The 12,150-nt window shown below is 40.0% G+C and overlaps 1 protein-coding gene across 6 annotated transcripts in view; it reads right to left on the bottom strand.

Moving 5' to 3' along the window:
* The window catches only part of DAAM1 (dishevelled associated activator of morphogenesis 1), a 208,603-nt gene that overhangs the window by 111,433 nt on the left and 85,020 nt on the right, over positions 1-12,150 (bottom strand). Inside the window, exon 1 of one of the 6 annotated variants that reach the window (XM_077265197.1) lies at positions 10,697-10,953. The exons of 4 other annotated variants lie outside the window; for them this stretch is intronic. The gene's annotated coding sequence lies outside the window, so the exon portion shown is untranslated. Of the gene's footprint in view, positions 1-10,696; positions 10,954-12,150 lie in introns of those variants that run through there. One more of the 6 variants, XM_077265213.1, reaches the window with a different exon arrangement.

The following is a 12,150-nucleotide window of genomic DNA, read 5'->3' as shown; positions in this document are numbered from 1 at the left end:
GTTATGGTTTTAATATAATACAGGATTACGTTCCGAGATCAAACAATCTTACAAGTTACACTGGCCAGAGCACCGAGCTGTGACATTTGCCTAATTTCACAAGAGAGCACCAAGAATTGGTTATAAACACCCTAATCTCTGCGAGTCAGGCTGTAATTTCCATCTGTACGCTCCTTAGAATATTCATCAGGCGATATCCTCTCCCCAGTGCCATTAATGACCTTGTCGTCATCTCCACGGCACTAATTACTTTGCTCATCAGTGGTGGCACAGGCTGATTTGACCAGCCACCAAACATGTGCAATTAGGTTATGATCTATGGGTTTCATCACATAATTTTTCTGCCCAATTATGCAAAAGGCAAAAGCGAGAAACATGAACTGACAACGTAATTTACTCGTATGTCAGGATGGGAAAAATCTGAAATCTTTGCAAGTGTGACTTTCAGAAGACCAGCTGCGGCCATCCGATGAAGGTTCAGCAGATCGTTGACTCCAAACTAGCTACCAAGAAAGTTCTAAATGTCTTTAGCAAATAGGAATGCATTCTTTGTTACTAATGAAAACCAAATAGTGATCCGTATTCCTTTTTTTTTCAAGTTTTTATTTTTTTTTTAATTCCATGTTCTGTACATGATTATGGGGGCGGCCATCTGGACTGAGCTGCCGTTAATTGTATTCTGAGATTTACAGCAGCCAAATGGACCACAGGAAGCAATAGACAGGAGACGTTCATTGACTTTTATGGGTCAAGTGTCGTGGGTAGATCTGTGCAAATATCACTGAGCAGGTTGGTGGAGGAGGTGAGCTGTGACCATGACCTTTTGTGAATGATGGATTATGTCTTATCAATATATTGGTGTACTATGTCATTGTAATCCTGCCTGTGAGGTTAACGAGATGACTAATGAGACGTGATCTCTTCAAGTCACATCAACCTAATATTAGGCTCAGTGTCCAGAGGGAAAACATTTGACTTTTTCAAATACATATAGTAACATGATAAATTAGAAAAAAAAATTCAAAGTTTTTTAAAAAATATTTTAAAGGGTTTGTCCAATAGTGGCCATGCACTTAATATAGGGCTAGGAATTAAAAAAAAAAACAAAGCACAACACCCATATACTGGACTGGCGCCACTCCTCCACCAATTCTCTGGAATCAACATCAGACTTGTGAACATCACAAGAGCACTGCAGCCAATCAGAGACAGGTAATCGGCTGCAGCGTTCAAGACAGCCTCTGATTGGATGAAATGTGAACCCTGAAGCCTATCGGCAGCTGGATATTAATACCAAGGAACACAGCACCGAGTAAGGAGGAGTAGTGTCAGTCCAGAGAAGAGAGTATCATTTCTTAATCTCCCTAGGCCCATTAATGATGGGCTGTTCAAACCCTTTTAATTAAAAAAAACCCCAATATAAATAGCAAGTTATTTTCTGATAAAACATTCCCTTTTTAGTCTGCATTCAGTATGTAAACAGATTAAAAAAACACAACATGAAAAAACTAATCCAGATTAGTCCAACCCAATATTGAGGCGTACAGGTAGAAAAATATTCTAAAAATGCCAAATATGGACCATAGACATCACTGAGACCAAAACCATCCTCAATTGTTTAGAGGACATCTCTCTATGGACTCTAGTTGGCTTCCAGAAAAAAAAAACACCACAAATTATCTTGACCTTAGCACCTTTTATGAATCCAGTTGAAGGCATTTTAGCATTTGGAGCAAACATAGGACCCTGAACTGACGAATAGTGAATAGCTCAGTAGTTTTGGGGTTTGTGGACCTATTATGGATCCTAAAATACGGTTATGTGAAACTTGCTTATAAGGATCCCTTATAATGCATCTACAGCATACATGTCAAACTCTGGCCCGAGGAACAAAACTAGCCCGCAAGGTGGTTTTATTTGGCTCGTGACAGCAGAACCACCATCCCTATGTGGGGCTATTATTCTGTAAGGAAGGCTATGTAGGGCCCATAATATTGTATGGAGTACTATGTGCAGCCCATTATACTGTATACTGGTTGGCCTGCAACTTTGTCCAAGTTTTTAATTTTGACCCTCTGCTGTGTTTGAGTTTGACATCCCTGATCTAAAGCTAGCAAACAAAAAAGTGTTGTGTACAAATAATCTAAAACAAATGCAGACTGGCAGTTTACCCCAAACCGAACGGAACATAACATTAAGAATACATGAACGGCCATATATTATTTAACAGTAACATCACTGCCTCCTATTATACCCACTTGAGGAAAGACCTGAAAGTGATACATTAGGAAAACCCAAATATCCCACAGAAGTCCAGTTAAACTGCAGAAAACCTACACTTTTGCAGTATTGTTTCGAACAGCATCCTCTCATCTATTATTCTCTATACTGTTAAGTGCTTACTCTACAACTTCACTTAAATGCTCAGTGTTTAGCACTATAAGCTGCCTGTGCCTATGTGAAGAGTGCTGCTTAAATAATGGATTAATGCCCATGCATTATACATCAACAATTTCCATCAATGTAAGAGAGGAAGTTGGCCAACATTGCAACGGTAGACAATAAATGGCATTTCATCCACCTATTAATTATAAAGGAAAAGTTACAAAGTATGGTGACGCTAGCAAACAAGAGCCAAGAAAACTTTTGCATAAACACAAAACTTTGCAGTGCTGTTCGTAGCCGGGCAAAAGTCACCCTTCCCTCCAATTCACTAAAATCTCCACCTATAACTATATAACAGGAAAAATCCTAAACAAACTTTTTTACAATAATATTACATCAATGCTTCGTTTGTTTCATATGGCTACCGATGTGTTGTTCTCTTAATCGTTAAGATTCCACATAGGTCACTCCGATCTCTACACATTCAGTTCAGTGGGAGCTAACAGTTAACCAAAAATTACAAGAACCCCTTCCCAAGAACTTTCTGTGATACTTTATGCATAAGAAAGACAACGAAAAAGTGAAATCAGGCTTCTGAACATAATCATCATTTCTGTGAAGAACCAATTCCGGACATTTCATTGGAACTATTGATATAGTTGTGAAGAGTAGTCAACATTTTCATTCAAAACTGAAATATGACCTGATATTCAGATATATGTCAATTATTTTAAGAAAAATTGTTCTATCTTTTGGTTATGATTCGAGAAGAAATCCATAATGAAACAAATTAATTTCACCAAAATTTATAATTCTGGTGAATCCATTTATTTTGTGATTCGTTTTGCAGGAATCTAGTAAAAGGGGCAGCCAACCTTTTTGCCAGATTATTTTTAAGGCTGGGACAGAGTTAAGATACTGTAATAAAATAAATTGTATTCACTTGGCCTAGGCTCTTACGCAATCCCGTCTCCCTGATCTTCGGTTCTTCCTCTTTGACTTCGAGGCCACACAAAACCATGTGGGGAAGGTGATGCACATGACTGAGAACTGAAGATCGGCGAGAAGGACTAAGGAGCTGTGGAGGTGCACGACAGGTGAGTAGAATGAATTTTATTTATTTTTTTTAACCCCTCTACCTTTGCTCCATTTTTTATGCTTTAAGGCCTGAAGAGACTTCCGAGCATAAATTATGGCAATTGTATGTGAACCACAATTATTTGGACCGAATCACATTTGTCGTACGATGCAAAGAAACCTAGGCCAAAATGAATTTTGGAAGATGTAGTTACAACATACAATCACTTTGCGATTTGTAGGGCTCACCTGACTGATGGTGGGGAGTGATGCTCTGTAAAAAAGCCACACATGTAAATCGAGTACTGTAGTCTCTACATTTCAGGGACTGGTGGAGATTGTGGCAGTCAGACTCCCATCAGTCAGAAAGTGATAGCATCTCTTAGCAATACATCACCATTTTCTGAAATGTGCAGAGCCCCTTTAAAAGCAATTATTGATCAACTTTCAGCTTCCTAGTTTGTTGCCTAGCTCTACTAGTAAGATAATGACAAGGCTACCAACACTCTAGAATAAAAGTTTGTCAATACAAGCCCCTATGCAATATGTCCATTTGCCCCTGATCACAAACTATATATTTTATGAGCATATAGTGGATAAATAACCCATATGTGAGCTTCCATAGTCTGCGTTTTCTGAGGGTAAACAGCTCCTATATATAGTATAGAATGGTAATCCCTGGTGACCAAATTGTCAGGTCATTACATCTTGGATCCAGGAGTCAGATGTCGCCACTTCACCGAATGAGGATCTGAACATCTCTGAAAGTGGGAAAAAATATATGTGTTCAAAGAGGAACAAAGAGAGATATCCCCAGATCATTCATTACAAATGGACATCTGGCTGCCAACAGCTGAGGCCAAAGTCCATTACATGCAACATGAAAAAAAAAAGCTAATTCCCTAGAACAAGCTATTGGAAATTAATACGCCTGGAGAGGAAAAAAAAAGCTCAGTAAATGTTTATGTCCATCCAGGTCAATACTGATTAATGATGGCGCCAGGAGACAATAGACCTGGTACTGGGTTCATCTAGAAGTTACAGGCACTGATCAATTAATAATAAGTGATTTTCAAGCATTAATGCTGTAGCCACAGAATGTGTAATGGCACGATTCCTTCATGTATTTATGAGTAGCTAACAAATTCAGAACCATGGAATCCTCCTCCTGCTTATAGGCGTCATCAGAAGAATCTACATAAGTGACCTTAATGAATAGTAGAGCTGCCCGACTGCCATCTTTAGTATGACTTTGTCAAACACTGCCGACAAAAGGATGGAAATGACCATCTTGTGCCATCTTGTAGAGACTTTAAGATACCATCACATTAAGCGAAGCTGCAGCGATATAGACAACGAGCCGATCGCTGCAGCGTCGCTGTTTAGGTCGCTAGGAGACGTCAGACACCGGCAACAGCAGAACGATGCAGGAGCGATCCAGTGACGTACTTATCGTTCTCGCTGGTTGTTCGCTCCATGAAGAAACATTGCTGGCATCGTTGCTTTTGCTGTCAAACACGACGATACACGCCAATCTGACGACCAAATAAAGTTCTGGACTTCTAGCTCCGACCAGCGATATCACAGCGGGATCCAGATCGCTGCTGCGTGTCAAACACAACGAGATCGCTATCCAGAACGCTGCAACGTCACGGATCGTTGTCGTTCTCGTTGGAAAGTTGTTTAGTGTGAAGGTACCTTTACTCTATCCTAACCTTCTCCAAACATGTATTTTTTCAATTGTTATCTAACATGTCACGATTTCCAAAATTACAGGATTACTTTCAATTGAAAAACTGTAAATGCTACAAAAAAAAAAATACACAAAATTTTGATCCAGCGGATAAAGCCTATATGGTGGCACAGAGTCCCGGTTGTCACTGTATGGCAATATTGAGATATTCCATATAAAACTTTCTATGCTGCCATATAAAAGCAGAGATGTATAAAATACAGAGGAGGTATCCTGTAGGGTCATAGTTGAGAATGGCAGAGGCATCCATGTGCCTTCAGTGCTGTGAATGGCAGTGCTGGTACCAAGAAGTCACACTGCATTGGCCAGGCTATTTAGATATCGGGTGAACTGATGCTCTGTTCTAAGTGAAGGATAGTAGACTACTGAGACTTCCATCAATAGCCAGAACACAGACACACAAATCACCAATTTTGGTCTCATGGTGGAGGCCTCAACAATTAGACCCCTCAAGGGTTTACAATTTTTTTTTAGCGAAAGCCAAGAGTGGATCCATACAGGATGAAAAGCATCTATGGTACTCTGATCTGTGGCTCAAAAACCATACGTGTGATTCCAAAAAGGCTATACTTTTCAAGGAAGGAGGAGTATTAAACAGAGTAGTAATAGTGTAAGGCTACAGGACACAAAGCAAAGGCTATAGTTCTTCATTTAGAAAAAAAAAAGAAGAAATCGCTTGGTTTGCATTAAAAGGTTTTCTAATGGCCCTAAAACTCATAGCTCTATAAACTCATTACCAGAACAGAGTATTGAAGTCCATTTCCGAATAGGATGGATCAATGGAGAGGTCACTGTAACTAATTAAAAAAATGGCTTTGTAGGATAGACTGGCACTCAGGAGCAAAAGCAACTACGTTACAGAAAAGTATCAACAAGCATCGGAGGACAATCACAGTGGGTGAAACTACCCCATTTCTATACAAAATAGCCATCGGACTCCGATGAGCAGTTTACAAAAACAGCAGATGAGGGAGAAGACGTGATCACTGTCATGTCACCGGAATTAGCAATGTCAAGCTAGAATAGGATTTTGGCAACTTTTGTCCTCCAGCTAACCATCGACTGGTGCAAAAGTTGGATTTCAGATAAGGTTTGTCTGCAATTTTTGTTCCCTAAGGATCACCTAGGGGTCACATGCATAAGTCTCGTGACATCATTTTCCGGCTTACTACTGCTAATGTCTTATGAATGAAAGCCTCTTTATAGTCTCTTCTCCTAATGCCATCATACGAAGCTCATGATTCAAAATGTGTCATTAGCTGGAATCTCACAGCTAAACATTACTTTCAGTCTCCTAAATGAGCGGTAACACTTCCTCTGGACGCGCCCATCCTGTTGCAGCAGAACAGGGCAAGGACTTGTTTGCGTGAATTTTACATGGCTATTTGAGGTCTGCTGAACACCAATGTAACACAAAGACTCCTTTCTTCCGGGCCGGTATCGTAGCCATGTGACTGCTCATATGATCAAACCAGGAAATTGCAGAAATTTCAGCATAGTTTCTAGGCTTGGAATTCCACTGGATATTTTACCTAAGTGTGCAATGCATAAGAAAGTTCCTTGACCTGTCCCCATACTGTATTAGCAGACATTTGGCAAAACCTCTGTTATGTTCCCAGTGAGCTTGAATCAGATATGCAGAATTGGTTTATTAACCCCTAAAAATATTAAAATGGACAGCAACTGTGCGAGTCATCAAATCTGCAATGAACCTCTAATCAGGGCACCTTGGAGATCCATTTACAAAATCATTAGCCCAACTTTGATAGACCCCAATGGCCTACAAAATCTGGCATTTTGAAACATTTGTGGTTGAGGATCATAATTCCCAATTTTAAAAAATATCCAAAAAATATTGAATGTCCAAGGAAGGACAGATGCTACAGTTACCAATGGTCCATATGCACCTGAACATCGGTGATCTGTCAGATTTTCGAGAAAGAGGACAGTCCTACCTCAACGACCAAACTGTCTAACATTGGTACAGATTGGACGTACTACCAAACGTTAGCAGTGTGACTCGTTACAAGACAATCTGCAATACTTCAAGAGAATTCACCCGCTCCCTTTTTCTTTGACAGTTTCCTCACCTGGGGATTACAGGAAAAGAATGATATTCACTCCACCCCGAGTCTCTAGACATTGTTTTGTGTTGTCTACCATGGAAACCAATCCCATTAAGACTCAGGATTCCCCAGCGCACATGTTACAGTACATTGTCAGCAAAGCTTTTTCCCATGTTTATTCTCAAACTATACAGCCGGATTTACAGCATTCAACAATTCACAGGCAACTCCGACAATGGATGTGTGCAAAAGGAACAACATGAAGATTGTATCAACGTGGCCAAAATAATTCTGTACATCATATTCATTATCGATTAATGAAGTTCACTATAACTTAGGTTCAATGTTAATCCATCCCGTGGATGCTTCAGTGGCCATCTTTTTCAAATGACAATAATATATGACAATATTATATTTATAGGATTTCAAATATTTCCCCCCATTACTAATGTTTTAATGGAAAGTGTGAAAAGTCTGCATGAGTGCTCCATTGCCTAGGGATGTACCTGATCTGATATACATCTGGCAGCCCCCAGATACATTGCTGGAAGGTGCAGTACTGCGAGATCCCTTAATCCCCAGTTGTCATCATAACAGAATTATACTTAATGTTCCCAAAATATATTAAAAATAAAATTGCATAGACCGCACTCCACAGCAATCCTGCTGCACAAGAGCTAATGTGAAGTTCATACTAGTATTTGGTGTTCCGTTTTGTTGCACCACTGCACAGAAAAGCTATAACATACCGTAATCGAATTTGGGTTTCAATTGGACAGCCGTCATTTAAAGAAAAAAAAGTGAAAAAATAAAGGAACCTGGGAGGCAACAAAAGATCAAAATCTCAGCAAATCTGTGCATTACACATACAGCCTATTGATTTAGATGGAAACCGTGAAAGGTTATGTCCCCAGTGAGCAAAGTCAAAATCACTGTGAATACGGTGTTATTACACCGCGTATTTCATTATTGTGGGGTAACAAACAAACCAACGCTATGTATTAGAAATACTAAAAGGGAGGCAATACCATTTACACATCCACTCCTCCAAAACAGGTAAAATTCTGCATTGGGGAGCTATTGGACTACAAAGGGCCTATATAGTGTTCTTGCTCAGGGACCCGTTTCTGCCTGCGTTTGCCAGTGAAATACTCCGAATATCAATTTACGCTGCAGGTATTCCCAAGCGCGTGAAGATTTTCCAAAAATCTCATGCACTATACTGGTAATTGTGTAACACACCTGTCTCTGGACAGAAAATATCCTGCATGGGAACATGTCCTAATGCTCCAATTCACCTTTTTGTGATGCTACAGGGAAGGAAACACTTGCTTATGGGTTCCACCAAGTATTGTAGTGGATCACTGGAAGCCCAAGCAGCAAAACACCCATTCATTAGCTAATCATTGGGGAACCCTTCTTAAAAAAAAAAAAAAAAAAAAGAAAAAGGCACTGCCCAAAGCCAACAACCCAGCTGCTTTCCGTGGGCGAGAAGAACCACCAGTGATGGGGCTCATATGGACGTCTGTGCAAACTGGTCCAAACACGGATCACAATGCACGGACTGGCCGCCGCTCTCCCAACCAGAGACTGGCAGCTTGGTGTATTTCTAGGAGTCAGTCATGCTCCCGTTCATGGAGCTGCGACCAGTCCATGCTTTGCGGTCAGACCCTGCACCTATTTGTCATCTAAAGGAGCCTACAAACAGAATTTTTTTTTTTATACGATGAACCCACCCTCATCTACATATTTCTTTTAAACAGTAACTCTTGGAATCTGGAATTCCTACAATTTTGGGAATTACTCTAGAAGACCTAACATTTATGCAAACTAGGACAGAGTCCAACTTTAAAAAAAAAAAAAAAAAAGCATCGCAAATATAAGGGATTATATGCGATTGCGAAAAACATTACTTTTTTTTTAATACAAAAACTAAACCATATCGGTAAATGTGGCTAAATTGCAATTTTAGACAGAAAAGAATGGCGCCGGTTTCTGGCATAAAGCACCGTTTGTCACTTTATATTACCATGAAACGACGGCAGGAGATTATTGCCAAATTTGCCCCATTCTTCGGATTGAGCTCTAGTACAAGGATTGTATTATTGGAATGGCTGAGAATAAAACAGTCTTTTTTTTTTTTACGCTTTAATCATGATTTATTGAAGGAGAGGTATTGGTTGCTAGGTTTCCCACTCGCTCCTTACTGGTTTATTGTTAATCCCTTGAGACAATCTGCGCAATTGCTACAGGCTAGTGTGAGTAATGAGTTTCCCCTCAGTTAGGACTCTAATTAATTTGGTGCGGGGACTCGTTGAAATCTTCTTACAGCACCAAAAACACAGTTACTCCATCCATGCGGAGTTACAAGACAGATCTACTATAATCTCCATGGTAACAGACTTCCTGCTCCGAGCCCGGCCCACAAATTATAGGCACAGCTCCTCATCTAAGCATGAATGCCACAGGATGGTCGGAAACGTGCGAGAAGGAAAACGGCGGCTATAAAAATATAGAAATGATTAAAAAGCACAATTACAATGAAAACATGAACGGAACGTCAAAAGGAGCACAAACATCTGCAGGTCTCTCATCTAACCCAAGAACGGGGCACATACGTGTGTATATAATACTACAGTCCCTAAAATAAAAAGAGGAAAAAAATAAATAAATATTATAATAAACTCGCTTCTAAATCATTTAGATTTAAAAAGGGTAAAATGCCATTACCTAATAGGTCTGCTTGTACATTAGTCAAAAATAAAAAAACAAGTTCGCAATTTTTTTAAAATCACATTTTTCTGTATCTTTTATTCTAAAGAATTTTGATAGTTTCAATTTGTTTGTGTGCTAAATAAACGGAAAGAAAATGTTATTTTATAGTTTTCATTTACAAAATATACACTTTGATAGAGATTATATATATATATATATATATATATATATATATATATATATATATATATATATATATATATATATATATATACACACATATATACACACACACGCACACAAATAGAATACATAGAATGTGCATGTGCGGTACATATATATATATATATATATATATATATATATATATATATGCACACATACATACATACACACATACATACATATATACTCAAACACATCTATATATACATATGTGCACTCATATATACCAATACATAAATGGATATATATATGTATATATATTATACATACACACACATATATACATATACACTCACATTATATTCTCTGCAGCTATATGTTCAGCATATACTCTATATCTTAATGTTGCATCTAAATATCTACATATACACCTGGACAAGGTGGAGAATAACCTCCGCCTTCGCCTCTCCCAGCACGGTATACTAAGCAGTTAACATCTGCAGCATGGAATAATTACACCTCCCTTCCTCCTTACCTGTTCGGGGGACACCAGCCTACCACACCGGGTTACATTTCCATATCGCCCGTACGTAAATTGCCAATCCAAAAAAAAAGGAAAATACCAATAAAATCACCTGCAGGAATTATTCAGCCATTTCCCATTTTAAACGTCATCTCGTTTTAAGTCCAAAAAATAAATATAATAATAAAAAAAAAATAAAATCAGGGTAAGGTTTTGCCACCCCAGTCTTTTCGTCTTGCAGCGACACACGAAGTGACACAGCTGTGGCTGCTCATTGAAGCAATAGGGAATCCCTCCTCCCTATCTGAATAGCGCAGTCGTCATTGGATGGCCTCAGCTAACCAGCCCATGGAAGGAAAGCCTGCGGGGCTAGGGAGCCTGCATGATGTAGCTATGCAGATAGAGCTGGGACACTGGAGGTGGATGGAGAAATGCAAACATATGACAAGGCAGTTTTCTCCCAATCCCAACAACAGCCGTCTGCACTGGTTTCCATGCTTCAGATCAGTGCCAGAATTAGAACACATAGGGTATTTGCATACAATCTTCTAGTCAGGGTAAACACCTTCTTATACTAGGAAAAAAAGCCGTTTTCCACCTTAAGGTTTTTTTTTATTTTTATTTTATTTAAATACACGCTTTCGGGGCTAAAAATCAATTTTGCAATTATGTTACATTAAAAATTTGGCGCAGTTTGGCTTTTACAAGCTCTTAGTTCAACTCTGATGTGGTCTGATGTCCGTGGTCATTAATCTGCTAAGAGGAGCTCAGAGCAAGACAGATAAGAGTTACAAACTCTCCCAGTTAACACTAAGCTCACTGACTGATTCACAGTTAAAGGGAACCTGTCACCCCGTTTTTCAAGATGAGATAAAAATAGCGTTAAATAGGGGCAGAGCTGTGCTTTACATTAGTGTATTTTTTGTGCCTTTATTCCCCACCTATGCTGCCAAAATACCTTTGTAAAGTCGCCGTTTTGGGCTGTCACTCACGCTGGTCTGGTCATATGGGCGTGGTGACATCGCTGTTTCTCCCCCAGATCCTGCTCATCTTTCCGTTGGTGGCGTAGTGGTGTGCGCATGCCCAACAGGCGAATCCACTGCGCAGCTGAAGGAAAAGAGCGCGATCTGCGCTATTCAGCGGTTTATCGGTGGGCGCGGCCATCTTCCTGAGGCCGCGCGTGCGCAGACGGAGATCGCAGCGGCCATTTTCCTGAAGCCGAGTTCGCATCTCGGCTTCAGGAAAATGGCCGCCGCGATCTCCATCTGCGCGCGGCATCCCGCGGCCATTTTCCTGAAGCCCCGGGAAGCCGAGCACTACCATCTGCGCACACGCGGCCTCAGGAAGATGGCCGCGCCCACCGATAAACCGCTGAATAGCGCAGATCGCGCTCTTTTCCTTCAGCTGCGCAGTGGATTCGCCTGTTGGGCATGCGCACACCACTACGCCACCAACGGAAAGATGAG

Source organism: Ranitomeya variabilis, chromosome 1, assembly GCF_051348905.1.
Source record: "Ranitomeya variabilis isolate aRanVar5 chromosome 1, aRanVar5.hap1, whole genome shotgun sequence".
Classification (NCBI taxonomy): domain Eukaryota; kingdom Metazoa; phylum Chordata; class Amphibia; order Anura; family Dendrobatidae; genus Ranitomeya; species Ranitomeya variabilis.
This window is presented reverse-complemented; position numbering and strand designations above follow the sequence as displayed.